The sequence below is a fragment of the Parambassis ranga genome, unplaced genomic scaffold (genome assembly GCF_900634625.1).
Source record: "Parambassis ranga unplaced genomic scaffold, fParRan2.1 scaffold_27_arrow_ctg1, whole genome shotgun sequence".
Taxonomy (NCBI): Eukaryota; Metazoa; Chordata; class Actinopteri; family Ambassidae; genus Parambassis; species Parambassis ranga.
In genome coordinates, this window is record NW_021144800.1 from 875,636 (window position 1) to 901,086 (window position 25,451).

Here is a 25,451-nt window from a genome sequence, read left to right on the forward strand (position 1 = left end):
TCCCTGGTCCCTTTGTATATAGTCTGTGTCTTCCCCTTTGTCCTTGCCAGTTTGTCTCGTCATCACTCAAGGGGCTTGTGTTTAGGTCTTGTCTCCATTTTTGCCATGCCATGCCACGCTACGCCACGTGATCCAGGTTTTGTCTTGTTTTTGATCCTGTTCTCCTAGTAAGTGTTTTGTTCTCGCCTCACCCAGTTTTGCCACTACGAGTGTGATTTTTAGTTTTGTATTGTTTTGCCCTCCTGGCCTTTAAATAAAGACTCTTGGACTTTACACCGCTCTGCTCTCTGCAACTGTGTCCTCCCACACCACAAACCCTGACAGAACAAACTGGCCAACATGGACGCAGCAGAGGCAGAGGCGGCCTTATCGGCTATTACTAGACAGGGGGGTGCATCCAGCCTTGACCCTGGAACGTCATCAGATCTGGGTCCACGCCCTGACCCAGAAGGACTCTCAGCCCCAGCGACTGTTCCAGTCACTGGGGAACCCCCAACTCTGGCTTCCAGCCCTGATCCTGAGGGGCCCCCAGCCTTTGGTTCCTGTCGGGACCCTGGAGGGTCCCCTGCTCTGGTTTCCTGTCGGGTCCCTGGAGGGTCCCCTGCTCTGGTTTCCTGTCGGGACCCTGGAGGGCCCCCTGCTCTGGTGGTGGCTCGGGCTTCCTGTCTGGACCCTGGAGGGTCTTCTGCTTCGTCCTCGGCCCTGGCTTCCTGTCTGGACCCTGGAGGGTCTTCTGCTTCGTCTTCGGCTCTGGCTTCCTGTCTGGACCCTGGAGGGTCTTCTGCTTCGTCTTCGGCGCTGGTGTTCCGCCCGGACCCTGGAGGGTCCTCAGCCATGTCCATGCTGGGCTTCCGCCCGGACCCTGGTAGGTCCTCAGCCATGTCCATGCTGGGCTTCCGCCCGGGCCCCGGTGGGCCCTCACCCCTGTCCATGCTGGGCTTTCGCCCGGACCCTGGAGGGTCCCTGTCCCCTCTATTTCTGACTCTGCCCCCCAAGCACCCCAGACTTTGTTTTATGGGACCTCTGTCTCTGTTGCCCCTGTTGGCCCATGGCCGGGCCTTCTTGAACTCGTTGTCTTCCCTGGTCCCTTTGTATATAGTCTGTGTCTTCCCCTTTGTCCTTGTCAGTTTGTCTCGTCATCACTCAAGGGGCTTGTGTTTAGGTCTTGTCTCCATTTTTGCCATGCCATGCCATGCTACGCTACGCTACGCCACGTGATCCAGGTTTTGTCTTGTTTTTGATCCTGTTCTCCTAGTAAGTGTTTTGTTCTCACCTCACCCAGTTTTGCCACTACGAGTGTGATTTTTAGTTTTGTATTGTTTTGCCCTCCTGGCCTTTAAATAAAGACTCTTGGACTTTACACCGCTCTGCTCTCTGCAACTGTGTCCTTCCACACCACAAACCCTGACAGGTACATCCTTGGGCATCCATCTTGGCTGCAAATTATAGTCCAGTCCTGTCCATCTGACATTGCATGTATCTCTCGCAGGTGCCAAATCACTTTCTTTATTTCTGTAGATACTGCTTTTCTGCACTTTGGACAGATGTACAGTGTGTGAAGCTTAGAAATAAGTTCCAGTACCTTGGCACTCCTGTTAGTTGAGATGGTCACTTTGTAGATGAATTCAAAGAAGGTGAATACCGAGCTGGGCTGTGGTGGATAGGACAAATTACAAACCCAGTAGAGCTTGAACAGTTTGTCCACTGCGCATGTCAGGCCATCATCAAGAGGGAGGTCACTCCGTCATTCCTTCCAACAATGATGTATTGTCTTGTTGCACTTTTCAGACTGCCAATACAGATCAGCTGTGGTTGCGTCCTTACATCTGACTCGGTATTGCTGCAGAGGGATGCAATGCTTGTTCCACTCTTGGAGAAGAAGAAGAAAGAAAATCATTTTAGAAGTTCAAAAATCACCATCTACAAAAAGGTTGTTTATGTATCATATTAGATAACAGATAAAACATATGCAAGCATATGGGATTATAATCCTGCCATAATCTGAACCTGAAAAAAAAGGTTTTGAAACCTTGAAATGCAATGTTTGAAAATTGAAAGCCTAAATTTTTTTTTGCACAACAAAAAAAAAGTTTTGAAACCTTGAATAATTTTTTGAAAGGTTGAAAAAAAGTTTTGAATCTCTGCAAACATAATTTTGTATTTGAATTTTTATTTTTCATAAGTGCAACATGCTTATTACAGAGTTTCATCATCACATCTGCAGATTCGAACCTCTCGTTGCACCCTTCCTGTTTTTCGAATATACATTTTCAGAGGTTCAAATTTGGCATTGTTCTCCCACCACATTTAGTTTGCAAAAACGTTTTGAAACCTTGCAATATGAGATCTGAAAACTACAGTGCGCATTCTTGCAAAAAAGGTTTGAAACCTTGAAACTTGAGTTTTGCATGTTTTAAATCTCTGCAAACATCAGTTTGTATGTGGGTTTTGGGTTTAATTTTCAGTTTCAAACCTCTCATTGCGCCCGTGCTGTTTTTCACCCTCACAGTTTCAGATGTGTCGCTGTTCTCCCTCTCCATTACATGTGCAGTTCAGGTGCTGAATGCTTGAAACTTGAGGGTTGAAAAGGCTTTTTATTTTGAAGTGTGGGCAAATGTAATTTTGCGCTGCTGTTTCAGAGCTAACTTTGCAACACTCGCTTTTGTTGTTGGCAGTTTCGTCCTCGCAGTTTCGTCCTCACAGTTGCGGCCTTGCGATCACGTGATTTTTGGCAGCGTTCTCTCGCTGCTTCGATCTGAAACTCTGAAACCCGTGCTCTGAAAAGTTAGAAAAAAAGCGGCTCCTTGAGGGAGGTTCTGTCGTTCTTCTATCGAAGTACAGTCCAATCACACATAAGGTGAGGTGGGACTGACAGCGAGCTGCACCAATGACTGACACAAACAGAATGCACGGTGCTGATCTACGTCGCCTGCGCCAAGGAGTGTCTGATGGACATAGTGAAGGTGAGGCGGCATCACAGCAGGGCGAGGTTCCAAAGTGCCATGTCTGGCTGTGTCGGCGCTGTGCCGCTCTGTGGCTCTCATGTCTGTTTTTAAGCAGCATGCCACTGGTTCAATGTGGTGGTTGTAACACGCCCATGTAAACTTATAGTGAAGAATACACAAGCACAGACAGGCACACCTGTTGAACGGCCAACAGGACAAAGGAGATATATGAAGGTGAAGCGGAGAATAACAGCGTGTTGATGGGGCAGAGAGTACGACGCTGCAGCATTAGAGCCACAGAGCGGCACAGCACCGACACAGCCAGACATGGCACTTTGGGATCTTGCCCTGCTGTGACGCCGCCTCACCTTCACTATGTCCATCAGACATAAACATAGACCGACTTAGACATGAACTGTTTTCAGTTCACAAGGTACATGCAGTCAATCAAGGTGCACCAGGCTTAAAAACACTGGCAACTGTTAGCATTACAAAACCTGCATAGACTTCCATGTTTCAGTTTTACAGGTATTTGCATGCAAAACATGCCAATCAAGACACTACATGTCTTGGTTGGGAACTGTATGTCCACATGTAATGTTCACATTGTAAAGCATTCCAGTAAAAAGTTTTTTTTACTGTATACAACAGGACACACAGTAGAAATATTGTTTATGATAGAACAGAAAATGTTTTAGTGCTTAAACATAAAAGAGCATTCTGAATAAACACACAAAAAACAGCAACGAAAAGGCTCAGATGAAGGGGGGTCCAAGAAATTCATTCAGAAAAACTGTAATGTTTATATAGCTTCTCTTATCTTTTGCTTTCTGTATCTGCCGTTGCAAAAATGCAATTTCCCCATTGTGGGACTAATAATCAGTTTTTTTCTGATTGCTTAAGCACATTTCTGTAACTATTGGCTATTTGTGCAAAACTCTACACACAAATAAAAAAACCTTACACCAAATCAGCAAAACATTGTAGGCCTCTTGCAAAAGCTAATACATCTTGCTTAACTCTTCAAACCTTTTTTTCAAACTATTTTTGTACCACACAGTTAACACAAACCATCATATTACTAAGCACACAATGTGCCAACTACACACTGATGGTATTAACTGAAAACACATCTGGCTTTTGCTTTCTCTGTGCACAAGGTCTGTCCATGTGAGGTCAAACCTTTGTCATAAATATATAAACACACAGGGATTCAAATTTTAAGTATGAATGTTTATTCACACACATCAAAACAATCACAAGAAAACAAACAATTTCACTGAAAGAGAGAGAAAATCAGTCTTGTCGTCTCTCTGGGTCCGGCCACAGAATTTCATCAACGTCACATGCAATGTCTTCTAGTCCAAGGCACCAGGGAACATGTCTCCTGGAGTGCCGTATCCAGGCCTGACATGATGCCTGGTCCATATCCTCGCATCGCTTCTCGGCCTTTTGGCTAAGATCAAGTGTAGTATCTGTTCTTATCTGTTTAATATCTGATACGTCCCCTACCCGGGGACCATATATTAAATTGATTTTTGGATCAGGGAGATGGAATAGGGGCTTGCTCCGTCCACTCCACGCATCGACCTGGTATTGCAGTACTTCTTGTACTTCTACTTGTCCAGTAACCGGAAGGTTGGTGGTTCAATCCCAACTCCTCCCTAGTCACTGTTGTGTGTTCTTGGGCAAGACACTTCACCCTAGCCTGTGGCGGGCCTTGCTAGTCAAATTAATCTAGTCAGATTAATAAAGTATCTAAAAAAAAAAAAAATGCCTCCTTCCAGATGCTGGATGTCTAGTAATTCTGTGAGGGAACTGTACTAACCCATTCTCATCAATATGTCCTTATGATGCTTGCTACAGCGTGAACAGCTGAACCCGGTGTCCAGCTTCCCTCAGGGTCAATCCATGGTTGATCACATGATCCACTATTGTAGCTCTGATGACGTCAGTAATTCTATTTCTTCTTACCCTTCCTCCTTCCTCTTCACCTCCTCGTCCTCTTCCTCTAAATTCACCTCCTAGTCTTCGTCCTCCTCCTCTTCCTCCTGCTTCCTCATGTCCTCATCCTCCTCTAATTCTCACTCTTCTCAGTCTTCTTCTACCTCCATTGTTCTCCACACTGAAGCTTACCTGTGTCTTATTCACAGAGCTCATGCTGATTGCAAAGTGAACTAATGATGTAAAACAGTTCTCACATGTGACAGTGTAGCCAGACAGTTGTGTAAATACTAGCCATGAATGTGTGTAGTTTTACTAGGAGTTATAGTAAAATCACTCACAGAGTTTTCAAAACTAAAAGCAAAAATGCTGCTTTACACTTAATTTGCACTTTTGTAACACACAATTTGCAAATGTATAAATATAACTTATAACTTCACAGCAGACAGTCATCCACACATTCACAGAATTAAACTCACACAGACCAGAGGTCTGCTACAGTCAGCTACACTGATCTTCTATCTATTGTCATGCTATACGCCCTTTTTCCTGAGCATTATCAGCTCATTAGGCCAGGTAACCATGACTGTACACACAATTTGCAATACAATTGCATTGTCAACCTTCTGTGTGTGACGTGCGTTGCAGTGGGAGGGCCGTATGAGGAGTTCTGTACACACGCTTCTCGGGGGGTGTGAATACTCCGTGCCGAAACAAACTTTTTTCCTGTTCTTGCCAGAGGAGTGAGTTACAAGTCACCTATTTTGGTTTCAAAACGTTGAATTTCACCAAAAGGTGAGGGAGTTTCCATGTCTGCTCAGGTTTCAGAAGTAGTTAATAAAAGAAGGCTTTCTTACTATACTTACTATATTTAAATATATGGGTAGTATCTCAACAACATCTTCATTTATTCATTCATATTCATACAAAACAAAATACTGTGCGACACCTCCATACATTACCGTGTCGAGCCAGAGGGTGTGTCACAACTAAGGTTATACTATACTATATACATATATAAGTATAAAACAGGTATACTTAAAGACCATGAATGCATCTGTATTAAACATGTTTACATGTGCATTATGTGCCCCCATTGTTTCTGTCTTCCAGAGGACCTGTCTGAGCTGTGCAGGGCATGTGGGGAGACCAGCTCTGGAGCTGAAGGTGATGGATGGGTGTTCATCTGCAAGACTGGAAAATGGAGGGACATCCTGGACATCACTGGGTGGACTGTCACATCAGGTCAATCCATCCAGGAACATGGTTTAATTCACAACATGTGTTTCTGTGGACCCCAAGGACACTGGGACACCTGAAGGAACTCTACTGATTTCTAATACCCACAGCTAAGACTTCAGTCTATTTATTTGCTGTTGCAGTTTTGTTGAGGCCAATATGATTATCACATTTGTATCTCCTGAAACATTTACAACAAACAAAAAGAGTAACTGAACTAAAAAATACAAATTAAAGAAATGAAACAGAAACAAACGAAGACACACAGAGTAAGACAGGAACAAAGAGGACACACAGAGTGGAACAGACTCAGCAGGTCAGAGGACAAGGAGAGGAACAAAAGCTGAACTAGGAGACAAAGAAGCAAAAGAGACTCATTATTTTCTACTAAAGGAACAAGAAAACACATCAGGTTTTCTAAAGGAGCAACAACAAGCAGCAGCCCTATTAACAAAAGGACAAATGTCCCTCTACAAATGTCCTTTGTACTTTGTCTCCTGATCAGCAAGTGGAAGCAGGTGAGCTCAGTCAGAGAGGAGGACTGGGAGTGTCTGGAGGAGCACAGGAGAAGAAGCAGCAACTACCAAGAGCCCTGAGCATAGTGTTCAAGAGTTAACAAGACACAGGTGACAACAATCATGTCGGAGCAGCTGACCAACAAGGAGGGAAACACAAGAGGAAGGAAAGAGTCCATCCATCCATCCATCTTCTACCGCTTATCCGGGGCCGGGTCGCGGGGGCAGCAGTCTAAGCAGGGACACCCAGACTTCCCTCTCACCAGACACTTCCTCCAGCTCCTCTGGGGGAATCCCGAGGCGTTCCCAGGCCAGCCGAGAGACATAGTCTCTCCACCGCGTCCTGGGTCTTCCCCGGGGCCTCCTCCCAGTGGGACATGCCCGGAACACCTCCCCAGGGAGGCGTCCAGGAGGCATCCGAACCAGATGCCCGAGCCACCTCAGCTGGCTCCTCTCGATGTGGAGGAGCAGCGGCTCTACTCCGAGCTCCTCTCAGGTGACTGAGCTTCTCACCCTATCTCTAAGGGAGCGCCCAGCCACCCTTCGAAGGAAACTCATTTCGGCCGCCTGTATTCGCGATCTCATTCTTTCGGTCACTACCCAAAGCTCATGACCATAGGTGAGGGTAGGAACGTAGATTGACCAGTAAATCGAGAGCTTCGCCTTCCGGCTCAGCTCCTTCTTCACCACAACAGACCGGTACAGCGACCGCATTACTGCGGAAGCTGCACCGATCCGTCTGTCAATCTCCCGCTCCATTTTCCCCTCACTCGTGAACGAGACCCCGAGATACACAAACTCCTCCACTTGGGGCAGGAACTCTCCTCCGACCCAGAGAGGACAAACTACCTTTTTCCGGTCAAGAACCATGGCCTCAGACTTGGAGGTGCTGATTCTCATCCCAGCCGCTTCACACTCGGCTGCAAACCGTCCCAGTCCACACTGGAGGTCCCGGCTCGATGAAGCCAACAGGACAACATCATCTGCAAAAAGCAGAGATGAAATCCTATGGTTCCCGAACCAGATCCCCTCCGGTCCCTCGCTGCGCCTAGAAATTCTGTCCATAAAAATTATGAACAGAACCGGTGACAAAGGGCCCAACATGCACTGGGAACAGGTCTGACTTACTGCCGGCAATGCGAACCAAACTCCTGCTCCGGCCATACAGGGACCTAACGGCCCTCAGCAGAGGGCCACGGACCCCATACTCCCAGAGCACCTCCCACAAGATGCCGCAAGGGACACGGTCGAACGCCTTCTCCAAGTCCACAAAACACATGTGGACTGGTTGGGCGAACTCCCATGAACCCTCCAGCACCCTGCGGAGGGTATAGAGCTGGTCCAGTGTTCCGCGGCCAGGACGAAAACTACATTGCTCCTCCTTAATCCGAGGTTCGACTATAGGCCTAATTCTCCTCTCCAGTACCCTGGCGTAGACTTTCCCAGGGAGGCTGAGGAGTGTGATCCCTCTGTAGTTGGAGCACACCCTCCGGTCCCCCTTTTTAAAAAGAGGGACCACCACCCCGGTCTGCCAGTCCAGCGGCACTGCCCCCGATTGCCACGCGATGTTGCAGAGGCGTGTCAGCCAAGACAGCCCCACAACATCCAGAGACTTAAGGTACCCAGGGCGAATCTCGTCCACCCCCGGTGCCTTGCCGCCGGGGAGCTTTTTGACTACCTCGGCAACTTCAGCACAGGTGATGAACGAGTCCACCACTGAGTCATCAGCCTCTGCTTCCATAATGGAAGGCGTGTTGGTGGGATTGAGGAGACCCTCAAAGTACTCTTTCTACCGTCCAACCACCCCCTCAGTCGAGGTCAACAGCTCCCCACCTCCACTGAATACAGTGTTGGCAGAGTACTGCTTCCCCCTCCTGAGGCGCCGGACGGTTTGCCAGAATCTCTTTGAGGCTGACCGATAGTCCTCCTCCATGGCCTCCCCGAACTCCTCCCAGGCCCGAGTTTTTGCCTCTACAACTGCCCTTGCTGCAGCACGCTTGGCCTGCTGATACCTATCAGCTGCTTCAGGAGTCCCACAAGCCAACCAGGCCCGATAGGACTCCTTCTTCAGCTTGACGGCATCCCTGACCTCCGGTGTCCACCACCGGGTCCGGGGATTGCCGCCACGACAGGCACCAGAGGCCTTGCGGCCGCAGCTTCGGACAGCTGCATCGACAATGGAGGTGGAAAACATAGTCCACTCTGACTCAATGTCTCCAGCCTCCCTCGGAATCTGGGTGAAGCTCTCCCGGAGGTGGGAGTTGAAGATCTCCCTAGCGGAGGGTTCGGCCAAACGCTCCCAGCAGACCCGCACAGTACGTTTGGGCCTGCCGGGCCCGTCTAGCCTCTTCCCCCGCCAACGGATCCAACTCACCACCAGGTAGTGATCAGTTGACAGCTCAGCCCCTCTCTTCACCCGAGTGTCCAAAACACAAGGTCGAAGGTCAGCTGACACGATTACAAAATCGATCATTGACCTCCGGCCTAGGGTGTCCTGGTGCCAGGTGCACCGATGGACAACCTTGTGCTCGAACATGGTGTTCGTTATGGACAAACCATGCCCAGCACAGAAGTCCAATAACAAAACACCACTCGGGTTCAGATCGGGGAGGCCGTTCCTCCCAATCACGCCTCTCCAGGTGTTACTGTCACTGCCCACGTGGGCGTTGAAGTCTCCCAGCAAGATGACAGAGTCCCCGGTTGGGGTGCCATCCAGCACCCCTCCCAGAGACTGTAAGAAGGTCAAGTACTCTACACTGCTGTTCGGCGCATACGCCGAAACCACAGTGAGAGACCTCTCCCCAACCCGGAGGCGCAGGGAGGCGACCCTCTCACATACTGGGGAAAACTCCAACACATGGCAGCTAAGCTGTGGGGCTATAAGCAAGCCCACACCAGCCCGCCGCCTCTCACCATGGGCAACTCCAGAATAGAAGAGAGTCCAACCCCTCTCAAGGAGTTGAGTTCCAGAACCCAAGCTGTGCGTGGAGGCGAGCCCGACTATATCTAGTCGGTACCGCTCGGCCTCCCGCACAAGCTCAGGCTCCTTCCCCCCCAGCGAGGTGACATTCCATGTCCCCAGAGCCAGTTTCTGTGTCCGGTGATCAGGTCGCCGAGGCCCCCGCCTTCGACTGCCACCAAATCCACTCTGCACCGGCCCCTTACGGTTCCTCCCACCGGTGGTGGGCCCATGGGAGGTCGGCCCCACGTCGCTCCTTCGGGCTAAGCCCGGCCGGGCCCCGTGGGGAAAGGCCGGCTGCGCCATACCGGGCGACGTCACGGTCCTTGATTTTATTTGCCTCATAAGGGGGTTTTTGGACCGCTCTTAGTCTGGCCCATCACCCAGGACCTGTTTGCCTTGGGAGACCCTGCTGGGGGCATTAAGCCCCCGACAACATAGCTCCTAGGATCATCTGGGCACTCAAACCCCTCCACCACAGTAAGGTGGCGGTCCATGGAAGAGTCCTTTTCACAATAAAACAGGATATCCAAAACAACAAAGTACATGAAGCAGGAAGATGGAGGACTTAAAGGGAAACAAAGCTGACACAGCTGGCATCATGACATTAGTAACAGTTCAAATGCAGTAAACATGCTGCAGACATGTGTTCATAGATGAAGTCAAACATCAAATGTGCTGTCCCATTCACCTAAATGTTACTTAAGAAGAGGACTTCCTGCTGCTCCTTAAACATGATGGTCTGCTGTGGGTCATGTCTTTGTTCTGCACATGTACAGCTAACATCTCCAGTGTTATACAAACACATCATGTGCTGCTTGACTTGTTCCATTCATGGTAGGAAAGCATGTGGAAGTCACACATGTCAAATCTGTGCTAGTCTCCCTTCATTCAGCCCATATGAAGACAAAGAGTCTGCAGGTCCAGGAAGTTATAATTAACTATCATTAAATAACAAGAACTTATGATGCAGCCAGCACATTTATACCATGAAGACCCCTTTAAAATAATAAACCTCAAAAACTGGTGTTTTCATCTGCCAAAAAGTGACTGTGGCCCCACAGTGAGTCCAGGGGCTTATTTCTGCCTCAAACAGACCGGTGCTGTAGGTGGACTGACTTGCAGCCACCCTTTCAAATATCTTAGAAATAAAGGTGAGGTTGGAGATCACAGCAGTTCAGAAGCCTGTGGTACTTAACCTGTTGCCAGAGACAGGTTGATCTGGCCACACTTGTGTGAAACCAGCCTGTCCAGTTAGGATCAACACTGATTGTGAATCAGTTTCAGCTGTTGTTGTGCAAATGGAACAGACAACAGGTGGAAATGAGAGGCAGTTATCAAGACAGCCCCTATAAAGGAGAGGTTCTGCTTCTCAGGAGGGTCACACCCTAATACAAGACCACTTCCTGTTATGCAACAAACTTTATGATTCAATGTTGAGCTAATGCCACAGCCACAGAAAGACAGAGGACAGTGATATGCAAAGTGTTCAGTCTTTGTTGACACAGTTAGAAGAAATCTTTGTTCATATCTTTACCAATGTCAAACTAAGAAGAACATGTGCTTTGTGTTGTTCTTCCACCGACTGAAACATAAAAAATAAGAGGTCACACATGGCTCGTTGGTCTAGGGGTATGATTCTCGCTTAGGGTGCGAGAGGTCCCGGGTTCAAATCCCGGATGAGCCCTGATGTTTAACTTTATTCCATTGGAAGCTAACTCCTTGTTGTTGACCCTTTTCAGTTCCTCTCTAACTACCACACAGCTTTACAAAAGGTAAAACTGCTACTGATCCACACAGTGAAGTTACATTGGTTTAAATGAGGCCAATTCATTGTTAATGGGAGCGGCCATCTTAGCTGATGTAATCAGTCAGAGCACCTGTGGAGGTTACCATGGAAACGGCCCCCTCAGCCCCCTCCCTGTGGAGGTTCCAAGGTTTGCCTTTTTTCCCTCTTTTGGAAAAAGGAGGGAGATTTACAGTGCGTGACATCATCACACTGCTGAGAGAGAAAAGGGTGTTTAAAGTTTCGACAAAACGTAAACTGCCATAGCTGACCTGTTTAAACTTTAAATCATGTCTGTAGGCAGGGGTGTAGCAAGCTTTATAAAAGTGTGGGGGATGAGGGTTCGGTTTTCGTATCTGAGCAAGACTGAAGCTGAACATAACTAAATGTGTTTGACACATATGTTTATGACATACAGACTTCACCAGGACATTCCATGTTCTGCTTGCTATCACTGTCAGTGTGTACAGCTATAGCTTATTGTTTCTGAATCACACTGCATTATCTACAGATATCTGCACCTTCCAATATGCCCGACCCTGATCAACACTGTAAGACATTCATGTCACTCATATTGTTACAGTTCACCCACATTTTTTCAGTACACCCCTGATTCATAAGTTGAATAAATATATTCACTGTATTCAGTTATTCTGAAAAACAGACTTTTTTCTGCATCTTAACACTGCATGGTAAGAACAGCAGTGGTGGTGAGCGCAGCTGGATCACAGGATTGTGAGACTGCTACAAAGATAGCCCACTGGTGCTAGCAAACTGTTAATCCACTGATATTTCACTAACTCAATGTGAGTCAGTGTTCTTCCATTTACTGCCTCACCTTCAGACCTGCTCTTTCCCAGTTAACATTCTCTACACCAGATCCTCAGCTGTCTCCAGTCCTCCTAGATGTTGGCCTAGTGATTTATGTTTCGATCTTACCCCACTAACTTGCAGGTTCGCTGTGATTGGCTGTAAGGTCTGTCACTCAAGCTAACTTGACCAATGTGTGTTGTCTCCTGTATGTGTGTACAATCAGACAGAGAGAGAGTCTTATCTACCGCTCTGTGGGACCGTTCATTCCCTTTCGCAGACGTCATACATCAGCTGTTTAGTTACGTTACCTCTCCAAAAACTGTGGGGGATGAAATGTGATTTTAGAAAAAGTGTGGGTGTTACATCCCCCACATCCCCCACGGCTGAGACAGACCCATGTCTGTAGGTGAAAGTGTGGCTGAGTCAGAGTGCCACAAAGAGACCCAGTCACCGTCTATGTCATTCGCCCATGTGTTTTTTGCAAATTATGCGAAAACCGTACGTCGAATTGGAAAAAATAGCACAGGTGTCCCGATATAGCTGGACGTCCTGTAAAAGTTTCAGGTCACTCACGTCAAAGCTGTGGGGCTAGTTACGCGCCAAATTGTGTCTGGAAGAAGGAGAACAATAAAGAAGTATGAGCAATAACAATAGTGGAACAATGCACTAGAACAGTGCAACAGGGCAATGCTCTAGTGCATTGGCCCACTAATGAAAAAGAAACAGCTGAATGACGGTATGAAGTCATGACCTTAAAGAATAGTCTGTGAATACACCATATGAAAGGTCAGATGCTGGAATAAAACCATAAGACTATAAAAAACACAGACTGTGTGATTTGAATGTGGAAAAGTAGTAGTAGTAGTTTAGTAGTATATAGTTTGTATGCCTCTGTGTGTCAGCCTGTCACCATGGTAACAGCCCTGGCTGCCTAATTAAGCCCTAATTAAGACACCTGTGTGACACCTGGCATCAGATCTGATCTGCAGATTTGACAACAATGTATCATCAGCCAAATAATACCGTGTACTGTAACTTTAACCCTCAGGCGTCACTTTAATTTACTACCCTTTTGTGTCATTAGGGGACAAAAAAGTCCACTTCCAGAAAACTGCTATAAAAAATTAACAGATTAATATTTTTTCTTACTTTTTTCTGCATAAATATATTAAACAACTTCAGCCCTGCTCAAAACTACCACATCAAGTAATCAAACTGGCATTTAAAGGGTTAAATTCCTCAAAATGATTTAATGTTTGGTAGTTTTGAGCAGGGCTAAAGTTGTTTAACATATTTATGCAGAAAAAAGTAAGAAAAAATATTAATCTGTTAATTTTTATAGCAGTTTTTTGGAAGTGGACTTAAGTGTCCCCTAATGACACAAAGGGGTAGTAAATTTGTTTCACCATGTTCTGGTGATGTATTTGAAAAATTTAAATTGGAATTCTAAAATGTGTCTAGAGAGAGTCTTTGTTACAAAAAATTGTGCCATATGCACCAACACAGATAAAATGGTGGCCAGGTAAAGAGGCAAAAATTACCCAAATGGACAAAAAAGTCCCCAAAGGTTAAATGTTTTATTACTGAAATGTCTTTCCATACTTTGTTTCAGTGGGCTGCCTTTCTAGTACAGTGAGGCAGATGTTTAAGTCATATTTATGCAGACATATAGAAGATTTCAAATGATTCATACACTTTGAAGCAGCACTGTAAATATGCATTACTCTGTGCTACAGATGCTCCAAACCATCAACCACCTGCAGAGCAAACAGACACATACAACCCCAAGAGTCCAGCAGAGCTCATCACAGCATGGAGACACTTCCAGAGTGATTCTTACCTTTGATCATCAGATGGCTGATCAGCTTTGAAATCAATGGGCTCAATCATCGACCAATCACTTTTCATGGACACACAGCTGGGTCCAGGTCCAGCAGAGTCTGCTCTCACATCCTGGATCCTGATAGAATCACAAACACTGACTCTGAGCTTCTTCTGGAAAAATGATGCTGAACATCATGTTACACTTTAAATGTTTAATAATGATGGAAACAAACTGCAGCTGTGACATTAACTCTGACCTTTGACCCTCAGATGGATCAACATCTTTGAAATCAATGGGATGATCCTTTGACCAATCACTCTTCATGGACACACAGCTGGCAGGTCCAGGTCCAGGTCCAGAACAAGTCCGGCCCCAGTGTCAGCGAGCTCATCGTGAAAGCTGTGGCCACTTCCAAGGAGCGTTTGCAGCCGCCCTCCAGAAGGCTCTGGCTGCCGGAGCCGCGTCATTACACACAACCGCTCATGTAATGAGGCGAATTTATAAATTTTGACTTTATGTGGAGGAGGGATTGATTTTGGAATGAGGAGGCTGCAACCTCCCATGGCACCACTAGATGTTAGCTTTTCACAGCATTGGTGGGTCAGTGGTAGAATTCTTGCCTGCCACGTGGGAGGCCTGGGTTCGATTCCCGGCCAATGCAATGACCCTTTTAACTGAGGAACATGTGAGGGGACATATATTCACCTTCACATCTATGCTGTTGTTCAGCATGTTGTTTTTATATGTGTTAACAGACCTATCTGACTTCTGTTAACATCACTGTGACATGCACACAGAGGCTCTACACTTCACAGACGAGCTTCAGTGGTACAGTGCACATCACATTTGAAACAAGAGCACTTACCATCACTGGTAGTGAAGGTGTCACAGGAAGAATTACTGTGATGTTTTACCTTTAGAGCCTTTTTATAGAACACATTCATTTGATTTAAATTAAGAATGTTTGTTGGTGCAGTAGCCAGCATGAGCACTGTAGATGTCTTTATTTAAAGAAGAAAAAGAGAAAAGACCATGTTTCACCTCTTTCTGAGCCTCATTAGTGCAGTAGGCAGCGAGTCGGTCTCATCATCTGAAGATTGTGACTTCAACTCTCACAAGGGGCACTTGTTTTAGAGCCAGAATACAGATTACAAAGAGCACACTGTATGTTTACATGTCATCCAGCTCATATTCATAGAGAAGATTGAAGCAAGGCGTCTGGACTTGTAGAGTTTTCTTGAAGACGTTTCTCTGCTCCTCCAAGCAGCTTCATCAGTTCTACCTGTTTGGTGGGAAACATGGTAGTATGTGGGGGTATTTTAATCGGTCGGTCTTTCCCTGTTCCCGCCCCCAGATACTCCTAACAGCTCAAATGTAATGAAAATTGTCCGACAGTGAGAATGTTCAAAATTGTGTTTTTTTTTTTTTTTTTTTTTAATCAGTTCATGTATGTGTTCCTGTCCGTCTGCCTCGTCGTCCAGCGCCCCGCCTGATTCTCTGGTCCTCTCGTCCCGCAGGATGTGTTTTCTTTCCTCGGATCCCTGGGGTTAGACTACCCGGGATCCTGGATTCCTGTCAGGGGATTATTCTGCCCCTTTTGTGACAGGATCCGTATCTGAATGAGCCGATTCAGACTTCTGCGCCCTCAGATCAGCATGGACGTCCTGTAGAGATCGTTGAGGCTCCTCTGCAGCTGCGCACTGGCTCCAGTGGAACCAGGTGTCCCCCTTTCCTCTCAGCCGAACTGCGTGTGAGGTGCGTTGCGTTACCTGATAGGGACCTGTCCACCTTGGCTCCGACTTCCTTTTGATGACCCTCAGGAGTACCCACTCGGCTAAATACTAACACCAAAGCTTTAAATTCATTATATTATGGTTTATATTAATATCATACTACATACTCTTTCAGTGTCAGCCGGCCAGCTGGTCCAGGAAACTGTCGACCTGTAAGAAGCTCATAGGGTGTAGATTATATGGCGTTATTACCAGAACATCAATACAATACTAATACATGAACCCATATAAATTTGGTCTGTGCACAGATTTTAGCCAATTTTTGTTTTAGGTTTGATTCATCCTTTCCACCTTTCCTTGAGACTGTGGATGATAAACAGTACCAAAAGCATGCTTCAGTCCCAACATAGCCTCCACCTGCTGGAGGTCTTTGTTTTTGAAATGTGTTCCATTGTCAGATCTGATTTTTTCAGGAAAACCATGTCTAGGAATGTAGGTGTTAATCAGAAATTTAATGACAGTTTTGCTGTCCTCCCTTTTCGCAGGACAGGCTTCTGGCCATCCTGAGTATGCATCAACACAGAGTTAATCATGTCAGTGTAGTCAATGATGATTTCTTTGCCCGTCTTGGCCTCTAGTGGGTAGTGTCCTGCTTCTGGTTTGATGGTTGGTCTCGGATTGTATTTATTACACTGATCACATGTTCAAATTACATACTGAGCCATGTCTTTCATGTAGGGGTGCCACCAGTGCTCCAGATTTCTTAACATCTGAGCTACCCCCACATGGCCTAGCCCATGTGCTTCTTCCATGGCAGTTTGTCTCAATCCAGGTGGCAGTATGGGTCGTCCATCCGGTCCCCTCCATACGCCTCCTGTCTCAGTGGGGTGAGTGTGAATGTCTCTGAGTTTACATATGCTACTACACTATGTGTTGTGAGTACATACAGCTGGTGTCCCATGACCATGTGTTCAGTTTTCTGAATTAGCTTAGCTATTCCTGCATGTTGTGTGCACTGCGGGTGTCTTTTTTCCATGTTGTCTAAGAGGACACTGATGTACATCAGTATTACTCTCTCTCCCCCTTTTCTCTGGAACTCCTTCTGCAAACTTCCTCTATCTTTCACCATCAACTTTCACAACATCTTTCTGCCAACAACTTATCTACAGCATCCTTCATAAGAATCACTTCTGCCGCTGCAGTCTTAGAGTCATAAGTCTGGTTCAATATTTCGCCTAAGACCGTCAGCTGTTCTTCTACCGTCTTTAGTGGGCTGTGCGGACCCCACCCGTCGTCAGTCATGTCTCTGTGCACACTTAAGTCCATGTCGTCAGTCATTAAAGTCTTAATCTCGTGCTCACGTAGGAATTACAAAACTATAGTTTAAGTTCAAATTTACAAAACTGCAGTTACAATGTTTCTATGTCCTCTACCAAACCACATCAGAAGAAAAAACTAATCCAGTTCGTGAGTGAACCTACTTCAACAGACCACTGCTTTACGTTAGCACCAGTTAGGTTTCCAGCAGTGCTGCTGCTTCAGCTCACACGTCCCTGGCACTCATCCACATTTCTCATTCATGCATTACCCGTAATATGAGCGCTCAATATGTGTGTGTGTTACAGCTTCACTCTCAGCTGTGTGTCTCAGTAAGGGGTGCTTTTGAACTCACAGGACTTTCCTCTGTTCTTGTAGCCGGTCCGACTACTCACAGTTCATCTGTTCTTGCCGTCTCTCTTTTAGACGGCTCACAGTTATAACAGTGTTCTTCACTGTCTAGATTCAGGCCGACTGAGAAATATGGCACGCTATGTCCCTAGTACTCAGTCCAGTGGATTTGAGACTAGCCTCTCTTCCACGACACCAGAATCTTATATGTCTGTAATTTGGAAGCCTGCAGACTTACTACAACATCCGCCTAACTAGTGCGGTCATTGTTTCAGTTTCCAGTCATTCCAACATTCATACCATGTGTTTGCCTGTTGTTCCTTTTCCTCTCTCTTTTTTTAGTGATTTAGGGTTCCTCAAGCCCCGGGACTCAAACCCAGCTTTTCGGGCCTCTCGTCAGAGCACCGGTGGAGTCGCCACACTCAGGATTTTGCAACCCCTTTTTCCTTTCTCTTATTCTTTATCTTTACTCTTACAAGAATTCTTTAACCTCTTTTTTTTTTTTTTGTTTCAGTCAATGTTCGTATAATTTACAGGCAGATTACTACTAAGACTCGGGACATGTTACACTTTAGAGTAGTCAATGCAGATATAAAAGGTCTGCTCACCTTATTGTTGGCGCGCCACGTGTCCTCTGTCTGTTCGTAATCAACCCCTGTGTTCAATTGACGGATCTGAGAAGAATATAATTACCTTCTATCCTGGACGGGCCCCCAAAATGTTGTGACCTTCCCTGGTCACCCCGGATTGTCAGACTCCGTCTTCTGTAATCAGAACATTGAGTGAAAGAAAATACCCTGGGTTTTGTAGTTTCACCTTTTGCAAAAGGGAGAACACCTAGTGACCACAGGCCTCTCAGTCTGCTTCACTCCCGTCCATAAGTGTTCTGCCCCTCCCTGGACACAGGCTCGTTTTATTTAACAGTTTTTCAAGACCTTCGTTGGTATTCCCATATTGGGACATGTTGCCCTGTTATTCCCACCTACCAATTATAATACTTGGTCTAACTGTTATTTATGACTGTGAAACACTCTCTATCCCCCCTCTGTTGGATGCTTTATCTTACGTCCACCTTCACTATTCACTATTTTATCTTTTCATTAAAATAAAAGAATAAAAATGGAAAATTAAGAATAACCATGAGACATACAGCTGAGATATGTAGAGTGCTGTATTTGCATCCTGCATCATGAATGTCATGAAATAAAAAACTAACAACTCCAACAGGAGTATTATACTGTTGGTTATAGTGCTGCACAAGAGGAACTGTACTGTTGTTAGTGTCATAAAATAACACTATGGAACACAGTGGTACAGAGACATTTAAAACACAGGTGGTGGTATGGGGGGCAGAGGAAGAAGAGCACAGCAGCAGTCCTCAGTGATGCTCTGATTTGTTGCAGTGCTTCTTTATAATGGTCTTTAATTCTGACTAACTGCATTGATTGAGAAGAATTACTGCAGTAGAGTGGTTACTCTATTCCACAGACATGAGAATTGTAAAAACCTTATTTAATATCCAGGTGATTACTTGAGGGTTTTTCCTCAATTCCGATTAATGAACGATCATTTTTATTGTTTAAAAATAATTACAAGCTTCAGAACGTCCCCTGTCCATTCTCACCAACAACTCCACTAATACCTGTGCTCTGCTTCATGTGTGTGCAGCGGTGCAACAATGAAAAACGTCCCATGTGAAACAATTTACCACCGCGCTGAGTTCCAGACATTTTAGGCCATTTAAACCGGTGTTGTAGGTATATGAAAAATTCATATCATAACGCAAATTCACATAATTCATTGCGGGCCGCCATAAATGTTTCTGCGGGCTGCCATTGGCCCGCGGGCCGCACATTGAGTACCTATGCTATAAACCCATAAGGTGGTGACACTAGAAAAAACAGAGGCAGCCACAGGAAGTACCCCCCACAGACCACTTTAACCTCTGGAAACACTGGTCCAATAAAAACTGAAATGAAAGTGTTTTTATTTTTGTACACATGTTTACAATCCAACACGACACCTGGTTCAAAATCTGTGCATACAGCCATCAACTGTACGAGCAGACCCCGTTTATGTTCAGGCTGCAGGAGGACTTCTCTGGCCTACAGAGCTCAGGGCTGGGGCTGATGAATGAAAACACAACTCTCACTGTCACTGGAGCCGTGCTGATCTAAGAAATACACATCAGACTCTGAGTGGAGATATCTTAAGACAAGCTGCTGTTGGTGCATCAAACATGGGGGATGTAGCTCAGTGGTAGAGTGCATGCTTCGCATGTATGAGGTCCTGGGTTCAATCCCCAGCATCTCCACAGGAACATTATAGTTCTCTATCAGCTGGAAGATTTGTTTGTTTACACTTCAGCACTTTTTTAAACCTCACTCTGAGTAGACTGCATCCTTTCTTCCCTCCCTCCCTCCCTCCCTATCCCTAGCCCAGTAAAACCAGCGCTTGATTGCTGCTGTGATGTCTGCATCCGTGGCAGCAGCGCAGGTGGGGTTTCTTCTCACAGCATCTGAAAGTGACAACACACAAAGACAAAACAAACTGAATGACTCAATTTGTTATATAAGTAGCTACAACACCATCCCGAATTAGCGGCACACTTGTTTAAAAAAGATGAAAAGTGGAAGTAAACATAAGGGTGTAAGTGTGTACTAAATGCCTGAAACACTGGTGATCTTGAGACGCACTACTGATAAAGTGTCCTAGAAATATTCACAGACCAACTAGGACAATGGACCTAGGGTTCAGTAATAATACAGTAATGAACCTACAGTGTTAAATATTCTCCCAGATACTAGCAAAATATCTTCTGAGTTTATCTTAGTCCCACAATTTAAATATAATTATATCATTCAAGGTAAGCAAATTAATTTGGGGAGAAAAATGCACTGTAAGGGAAAAATATTTTAACAAAATATGCCATAACTATTGGGACCCCTAAAATATTAGGAATAAAAGGTAATCGAATCTTTTTTAAATTCATATTCTTTATGCAACAGTGACTATAATCTTTAAAGAAGTATTTTACAACTCCATGCTTCTTTGAGCTATAAAGAAGCTATAAAAAGAAGGAGCATCAGAGTGCAGGGCAGCAGTGAAACTATTACAGTGATGAACTCACCAATGATAACAGCTTTCAGCTGAAGTTTTTCAAATGCAGTCTTGCCATTAGCCCCCCTCCAGCTGACCATTTTGGCAAGGTCATTTTTCATGGCCCCTCTTTAAAATTTGAAAAACTGTGTCTTTGAGGCTGGCACCCCCAACCAATCCAAGGGTTGTAGCCTAAGGAGAGCAATGGAAAATTACTAGAATTATTTTGAAATCACACATTATTGTATTACTTCACCTTAAAGAGCTCAAACGTAACTCACCAATTCGGTCTGTATTTGTGGACAGGTGTCCATTTCCCTCTCCAGGGCCATTAAGGCCTCCACATTCTGCAGAGGGAAATGGGCACTATGTTTTTCTGCTGCTCCATTATGATCTCCTGCTTCACTAGTATGTCATGCAGAACAGCTGAAACATATCAGACAGAAACAAGCAAAACACATAAGCCACGAGTCATAGGTTTGTTCATGTATGTATGTGCATTTATTTATATATTTATTGACTGATCCATTGAGTGACACCTCCTATGTATTTCAATAATTCTTACATCCACACATTCCACTACACACGGTGGAAGTTTTGAGGTGCTCCGCACATGAGATGGATGGTGCATCTACCTCTGTGAGTGGCCCTGACAGCTCTCTCACATTTCCCTGGCCTATCTGCCTCAATCGCCCTGCCATCAGCTCCCTGTCAATGTGTGCTTCTGGGAAATGTGGTGTATTGAAGATCCCAGAGAACTGCCATGCTAAGAGTCAAATATACAAGTCATGATATAAATCCTTTTATCTGATTGGTTTTAAACTCTGACAACTGATATTCCTTTTCATATAAAATCATGTTTTGGCTGCTTACAAGTGACCATAAACACTAAGTTGCTTTATTATGTTATTTTTAATCACATTACAATTTAACTAAAACTGGAATAATAAAAACATTTAGCGTAAGTATCAATTATTTGTTACAAAGTAATAAATATGGATCAAAGTTTAAGAATGACATGAGTCTAAGAATTGTGGAATTTAAACTTTACCTGGTATTCAGGGATGTCAGTGGAGGATCCACCATTTGGTAGGATCGTACACCCTCCTCCACTCACCCGGTACCGCTGAAGGGACTTCTGAATAGTGGGAGGTTTGGGAAGAGGTCTCCTTTTAGGAGTAACCATTTCCCCTTCACTATCTTCTTCAATTATTTGTCTGCTTGGTCTTTGGATACAAAAAATGAAACAAAGACAAAGTTTACATAATCATGTTTAATGAAAAGCAGCTGTGACATTGATTTAGCAGAGTAATTGATTGTATGTGTCCCTCAGGTTTGGAAGGCTTCAATTCATACATTTTGAGGAATCCAAAAAATGTAGATGTATTTAAAGAAATGAATAAGTTATTAATTTAACCAAAGGAAACTGTTGCTCATAAAATATGCACAACAAATTTAAACAAAACAAATTCTCAAAATTCCTACCGGATCTTTCTTTTCACTGGCCTGCCAGAGACGTCTTCTGCCTCTGACTGCAGATCAGATTCATGGTAATCATCTGTTTAGAATGGAGTTCAACTTCAGTATTATGTTGCTGATTTATAACCGTTGGTTTATTATTACGAGTTATACATACTTGCTGTGTAAAACACTCCGGCATTATATGTATCCCAGGTGTTATGGGGCTCCTCCATGTTTTTGACAGCTTTGTTGATACCGTCTGCCCTGTATGGAGGCCTGCCAACAGACCCCATCCTTAATCCATGAACTGGGCACCACCTCTACCTCTGCCGTGTTGTCAAAACGACAATGTGGTACATTTTCTGCAATGACAAAACAATGCCCCATTTACTTTGTTTAATCTTAATAGCAAAAAATGGTCTTTACACTGAAAGAAATGACTTGTAAGATTTACTAAAAAAAAATCTGCAAGTACATTTTAATGCTGCAATAATAAGTAAGACTTACTTTGTAGATTTAAGGACAGTTTACTCAATACTGGTAAGTTTAGAACCTACTTTTGTGAAGATATTAAGTAAATGTTACGTAATTGCATTTAAGTTGATATGTTATTTTTATTCAAAAAATTGAGTATTATTTATTTGATTAATCTAATCAAAACCGTAAGTAAATTTTACCTTCTAGTTATGAAAGAACTAAGTAGAATTTATTTCTTTCTCTCTTATTTTATTAATTACAAATTCTACTCACTGTAATTAAAAAATGATGCAGGAATTTGATAAATGTAAATGACAAATCACAACACACAAACACGGCCAAACTTTTGTGTTGAACAATTAGATCTAAGCAGATCCATAATTGTAACAGTGGCCACAGTGGCATGACTTATATCAATTTATAAAACATTTACCCACTGATTTAGACTGGTCATAGAAAAAGGACAATGGTACTGAAGGCTGCTGATGTTTCAGTTTCCTTGTAATAACATAAAGTTACCAAAAATAATTAGATATCACTGGTTTTGACCTCAGCATAAAGTATGAAATGGTGTGTATGACATGAGACATATCTGATTGAAAACAGTAACAATACATAAGTCTATTAGTACCTTGCTTAAAGACAGTTCTGCAAGACTTCAAATGTGTAGGGGAGTGGTTGAGCGTAGGCAACCTTAAGTGCTTAAATAAGTCCCAATGAGGAGCACACATGCACGCCACTACACCCCTGCCTTCAAGAAGGATGGAGGCCTCCACTGGATCCTCTGCTTCCGCTTCATGGTACATGAAGATCTTCAGGATGTGTTCCATGTCTTCCACCCAGCAGCCCACCTGCATACAATGTACAACACAAATTAAAATGCATACATTTAAAAATAGAACTTATTGTTCTTCAGACAGGAACCATCCATGCATCATTGAATAAAGATTAGATCACACTAAACAAAGTCAAAATTATTTTCCAATGAGCTGGCCCTATAAAAACAGAACATCTTGATACACAACACCATTGGAGGGTGTGTGGATCAAGGATGCAGATCTCTTGCACATTACAAAAGATACGTGTGGAAAAATGTTAATAAAGCTATTACAAAGAGTTGGGGAAAAATTGCAAACAGCTGGACAGTGATGAGATTAGAAGATTTCTATGTAACTAAGATTGTACTTGCACCCAAAATAAAACAGCTTTTGAAAATCATGTCTGACAGTTTGGGAACATTAAACACTTTACTTACCAGGCAATCTTTAAAAAGTTCCTCTTCTTTTACACCAGGGTACAGTCTGAGGCCCCAGAGAGCAGACTCATGTCTCATCTCAATCCTCTGGGGCTGTGAACAGACGTTTGTGTCAATATTAAACCATTATTTATATGCCATGAACTGTCAAATGTGAAGAGAAGAGCATACATTTGCAAAGATCAGTAAGACCACTGCAGACACCAGAAACCAGTCAGCCTGTCCTCCCAAGACCTCAGCTGTCCACTGCCTAGACTTGTGTTAGAAAAGACATCATCTTGTAAATGAACAAACACCACATGTGTGTTTTAACAATATTACAAACACAAGCCGATTTCCACCTACCTGAATGACAATGTTTTACAAAAGGGTGCTATTCAGCTCTCTGTTGACACAAACACAGATTACAGATTAAATTAGTGCTGTCAATAGATTAAAAAAAATCTCAAATTAATTACAAGTTTAAAAATTAATTAATATTTTTTTAAATACTATTCATAAGACCAAATTCTTTTGGCTAGCAGCTAGCTTGTGCTAACATTCAAGTGATACTTAATCACGTCAACAGAGCTGGTGCGCATGGGGTGGGGTGGCACGTTATTGTCAGAGGCAGTAACGTAGCGATAGGCAGAATTCCCGAATAACAGTCAGTATTCTGGAACAGAGATCAGTATTCCGTAACAGAAGTCAGCAAGACAGCATTCTGGAATGAAAAGCATTCCAGAATAAAAGAAAGTATTCCCAAATGAAAGGCAGAAATCTAGAATGAGTGGCAGCATACCATAATAGACATCCACCCACTCCAGAATAATAGGCAGGATTCCGGAATGGTAGACAAAATTCCGGAATTAAACCCCTAACCCGACAGCGGCCTGTGACGTCATGGAAGTCAGCATTTCGACATGGAAGGCAACATTCCGGGACAAAAGTCAGCAAGACAGCATTCTGGAATGAAAAGCATTCCAGATTGAAAGGCAGAAATCTAGAACGAGCGGCAGCATACCAGAATAGACATCCATCCATGCCAGAATGGTAGACAGGATTCCAGAATGGTAGACAAAATTCCGGACTTAAATCCCTAACCTGACAGCAGCCTGTGACGTCATCCAATCAGAGCCAGAGACTGAACCTCCTTAAGGGCAACAGTGGCAAAAAAAAACAGGAAGAACCCCTGTAGGTTTGGTGTAATGTCTCATCATATTAGATGAAATCATCCAATTGGCTTCTGTGGTCTGGGTTAGAATCTAAGTCAGTCAATGTCTTAAATGATTAGTTATTTCCCCTCCAGAGGATAAATTATTTAAATGATTACTTATTTTTCCCTTCAGAGGAAATAAACAGAACTGTCAGGAGTGGGATTTGAACCCACGCCTCCAGTGGAGACTGCGACCTGAACGCAGCGCCTTGGACCGCTCGGCCATCCTGACATGAAAAGCGTGCTGTCCACAACAAGTTTGGAAAAGCTCAAGGATGAACACTTAATAAACAATCTGAAATCTTCACTGACACTGATGTGGACAGACTGAGAGTGTGTCTGTCTATGCTATCTCAACAAGTCTTGAGCCAGAGATGAGATTTTTCATCTGGTCACCACATGATGAATCATTCTGACTATTGTAGTACCTTGAGATCTGCCTTTCCCAGGTGTTTTGTCCTTAAGGTGAAGCAGTCTCTGCCTCAGGGTGAAACTGGGTTTGAAATGTGCTGGAACGTTTTATCCTTTGCCTCCTCA

The 25,451-nt window shown here is 44.4% G+C and overlaps 4 non-coding genes across 4 annotated transcripts; 3 read left to right on the forward strand and 1 right to left on the reverse strand.

The window, feature by feature from the left end:
• Nucleotides 1–4,381: 4,381 nt before the first annotated feature.
• LOC114430745 (U2 spliceosomal RNA) lies at nucleotides 4,382–4,572 on the forward strand. Its single transcript, XR_003670019.1, has one exon. It is a non-coding gene; the product is annotated as a U2 spliceosomal RNA (small nuclear RNA).
• A 6,645-nt stretch (nucleotides 4,573–11,217) lies between these two features.
• On the forward strand, nucleotides 11,218–11,289 carry trnap-agg (transfer RNA proline (anticodon AGG)). Its single transcript has one exon. It is a non-coding gene; the product is annotated as a tRNA-Pro (tRNA).
• An 8,380-nt stretch (nucleotides 11,290–19,669) lies between these two features.
• Nucleotides 19,670–19,741, forward strand: trnaa-cgc (transfer RNA alanine (anticodon CGC)). The gene has a single exon. It is a non-coding gene; the product is annotated as a tRNA-Ala (tRNA).
• Nucleotides 19,742–25,063: 5,322 nt separating this feature from the next.
• Nucleotides 25,064–25,146, reverse strand: trnal-cag (transfer RNA leucine (anticodon CAG)). Its single transcript has one exon. It is a non-coding gene; the product is annotated as a tRNA-Leu (tRNA).
• Nucleotides 25,147–25,451: the final 305 nt, after the last annotated feature.